General features: G+C 28.3%; 1 pseudogene; it reads left to right on the top strand.

Annotated features, from left to right (window-relative positions):
* The first annotated feature begins 2,001 nt into the window (after positions 1 to 2,001).
* On the top strand, positions 2,002 to 4,382 carry LOC115237692 (annotated as a pseudogene).
* The last annotated feature ends 45 nt before the right edge of the window (positions 4,383 to 4,427 follow it).

Here is a 4,427-nt window from a genome sequence, read left to right as displayed (position 1 = left end):
AGATTCGATCAATAATTTATTTTATTATATTACTATATAATGCACGTACTTTATCTTTTGTGAATAAGAGAATAATTCTTATCAAATACAATAGTATACTTTAATAAACATTTTTATTTATTCTCTCCTTTTGTATCATTTCTAACCTATGTATTTAATGTATTTAATTTTATGTTATATACTGTATTAATATAATACAATTTTGTATATAAAGCACAGTATTAACACGTAATTATTTCGTTAATTTCTAAGTGTATGCGTATTACAGAATTTGGTGTTTTTACACAGTTACATAAACATATTTAATTTTACATATTTTTAATAGCATTAAATTAATGAAAGTATAAAATATTGTATTGGGCGCTTTTAAAAGAATATAAAATTTTATTTTACTCATTCGTACTTTTTATTAATTATATTAATTTTTATCTACATTTATGATGTTTCTTTATAAATATAATAGAGATAGAAATTATATTTGGTTAAAAGAAAATTATGAATGAATAAAAAAGTTTTATATTTTTCCAAAAGCAATGCAATATTCTATACTTTCATTAATTTAATGTTGCAAACTCTTATTATATATTCTATAGCACAAACTTATAGTTGTAATACTTATTGAATTTAATTTTCTACGGCTTTATTGTTATTGCTGTACAATTAGGAATATGATTTTTCGACGTTTTGGAACATTCTAAACACATTTGGCATAGAAAACTCGAAAAAGAATTTTGTCACGAAAACAAAGCTTCCTCTATGAGGTAGCAATAATTTATTGGTCACGATATACCTTGTAATCATTGATGCAGAACGTGTATAACATTGATAGATAATGAGAATTCAGACAAATCGGATTGAAGTACAAATTCGCGTTTTACAGTATCGCATTTGATAGCGAAAGCAACACACTGTCAACGAACTTTACCGCTGACATTAAGAAAGTTCGAGATCAAAATACGCAATCTCTGCAATAATAGCTTTTTAACATATTATTACAAACTCGAAAGAAATTTTTTACAATTTTTCCCGTTCTTTGAAAGTAATAGTATTAAACTCGCTTTAAACTTTAAATGGATAAAATTCTCGCACACTGTTAACTTTTCTGACATTCGAGCTGTCAAATTACACAATCTTTAGTGCATCTTCATTTTGATACGAAACAACACACAGAAGATAATCAGGTGACATCACTGAAAATAGGCAACTATAAAATACGATATTTTTAAATAATCAATTCTACATGTTTTTTCTAAAAGTTTGAATCTATAATTGAGCAAGATCTATTTGAATAGAGCAAGATCTATTTGACATAGTACAATAGACTATAATTAACGCGCCTCCGTTGACTTCAGTCGAAAGGGTTAATATGATACAGGAGAGAGGATTCTTGACCACACATTCACATTGAAAGATTGCAAATACCTATAAATAATGCATTATATTTTTTCCATAATAAACAATTGCGTAACTATTGTTCTTTCTCATCAAAATTACAATAATGTTAATTCCGTTAGGTAAATGCTATAGAATTGTCTCTTTTAACTTACATGTTATAAATATTTATAAGACACAAGCCAGCCGACAGTATTGCAAAGGAATTAAAAACGTTTCTTCTTCATGTAAATAATTGTAACATTTGCTATGTCAGAAGTGAATATGTATACTTATGCTATCATTCACACATTATATTCAGTGCTTATAAATAATGAGTTTCTTTAGCATTTTAAAATAGCGCGGTGAATATAGACCTCCTATATAAATAGGTTCGACATCTAAGCAAGACATCAGTCATTAATCGCAAAATCATAAATTTGAGTTTAAAAATCATCGAAAATATTAAGATCTGTAATTTGAAAAGAAGAGCATACAACAAATGTAAAAACACGAAACAAAACATTAAATTGTCAGTAATTATCAGGAAATTTTGCGTTCTCACAATTGTGTCACGTTTTTCTTTTCGAATTCTAGATATTAATTTTTTCGATTAAATTTGTTTAAAAAATGGACTGTAAGAAAACTACGCTATTCGACATTGAACCTGAAGATAAAATCGTTATTTCTGGTATCGCCGGTAGATTTCCTGAATCTGACAACATAAAACATCTTCAGGAAAATTTGTTTAACAAGGTAGACCTTGGATCAAATGATACTCGACGATGGAATCACGGTAATAATATTTAATTCTATTATATGTGGTGTACATAATGTGAGGAAACTGTATAATATATTTTATAAGAAGATATATAATTATACTTTAAGGGAGCATAACCGTTTAAAACCTCGAAAAATGAACATATTTTCTAGATTTTTTTGCAGAGCAACGACTTAATAAAAATTTGTAATTTTTTACAATATTAATACAATATTATTGACTACATAAATAAAAATCCCTAGCTTAAACAATTTTTTTTTTAAATTGTGGGAATATTTGCAGAGTTCCTCCAAATTTTAGGTGATTGCACGGTGTGCATGAAAACGTTCGTAGATCATATTCGAAATACAAAATACAAACTTTTTTTTATTAAACATATTAATAGCTTTCTGCTATCCAAACGTTTTTTCAAAATTATAAAAAAAAAATGGCGTGTTGAAAAAAAGATACGTTTTTTTTTTTAAAAAATCCATCTTTTCTTTGTTTATAACAAAAAATCGGAAATCGGATTTAAAAAAAACTTTGTTAGCAGATCCGGAATCTTAGGAATTTGCATGCAAAATTTGAAGTCAATCAGTCAAACATAGTCCGAGTTTTTATGCACACTGTGCATAAAAACAAATCCGCAAATATCCGTATAACTTTAAAAAAAAAAAAAAATTTATTTAAGCACTTAATAATATTAATATTATATATTAATAATATTAATATTGTAAAAAAAAGCTTTTATCAAATCATTGTGCTGCAAAAAATCTAGAAAATATACTCATTTTTCGAATGTTCAAATGGGTATGCCTCCTTAATTATCTAAATCTGTCATTTATCGACGTAATTACATTATATATATAATCAATAAAATCATCAATTAAAAAAATATCTCGTTTAAATCATATGATTAAAAACTTACAGTTCACCCAGAAATACCACAACGCACAGGAAAAATCAATAACATAGAGAAATTCGATGCAGAATATTTTGATATTTTCTTCGATAAAGCTGCCGTGATGGATCCTATGAGTAGAATGTTATTAGAACATGAAGCTATGAAGCTATTATCGATGCAGGAGTAAATCCGAAAGATATACGTGGGACAAAAACTGGAGTTTTTATCGGGGCATGTTTTTCTGAATCGGAAGGAAATTGGTTTTACGAAAAACTGCAGGTACAAAATGCTACTAATGAGTACTACAATCAATAAAGTAGTTCAAATTTATGCATTACTTGTAAAAAAATTTTGTTTGATAATATATTTATATATATATATATATATATATAACATTGTATAAAAATAATTCATTTTTTCGATAATAATATGTATGAGTATTATAATATAAGCAATAACAAGTTCTCTCTAAACAGTTTATATATATGTATTAGGTATCAGGTCCTATAATTCTTGGATGTAGCAAGGCTATACTGGCAAATCGAATATCTAACTGGTTAGGTATAACAGGTCCGTCTTATCAAATCGATAGCGCTTGCAGTTCAAGTCTCTTTGCTATGGAGCATGCTTATAGAAGTATGCGATCGGGGGAGTGTGACGCCGCTATCGTCGGTGGTGCAAATCTCTGCTTACATCCCAATTTATCCTTGCAATTCGCACGACTTGGTATTGTTCCTCTTTGAATGTTAAAAATTTAAACTATAAGAGATATATAAATTCGAAAACAATTTAAAAATATATACTCCAATATATTACAATATATGTATATTATGATTCATAACTGTTTTGATTCTAGGAGTTTTATCGCTTAACGGAATTTGTAGATCTTTCGATGAAAACGCAAACGGTTATATGCGTAGCGAAACAATCGGTATAGTATACCTGCAAAAAGCAAAGAAAGCTAAGAGAATTTATGCAACCATTGTGTATGCCAAGACAAATTGTGACGGATACAAAGAACAAGGCATTACTTTCCCGTCCAGCGAAATGCAAGGAGCTTTGCTTCAAGAGTTTTACGATGAATGCGGTATATCACCATCTTGCTTAGCTTTTATGGAGGCTCATGGTACCGGTACCAAAGTTGGCGATCCGGAAGAAATTAATGCACTTGAGAAAGTTGTCTGCAAGAATAGGAAGACTCCATTGTTAATTGGTTCTGTCAAGTCAAACTTGGGTCACTCTGAAGCTGCTGCAGGTTTATGTCAAATTGCTAAGGTAAAAAATATAAATTATAATATGCACTGTAAAGTATTCCAATAATTTATCTCATTGTTAGTGCGAAAGACATCATATACGAGTATATAGATCTATTAATTATTTAACTAAAGCTAA

The sequence above is a fragment of the Formica exsecta genome, unplaced genomic scaffold (genome assembly GCF_003651465.1).
Source record: "Formica exsecta isolate Colony F162 unplaced genomic scaffold, ASM365146v1 scaffold3049, whole genome shotgun sequence".
NCBI classification, from domain to species: Eukaryota; Metazoa; Arthropoda; class Insecta; order Hymenoptera; family Formicidae; genus Formica; species Formica exsecta.
Note: the sequence above shows the minus strand (reverse complement) of the source record. Positions and strands in the feature narration are given on the sequence as shown.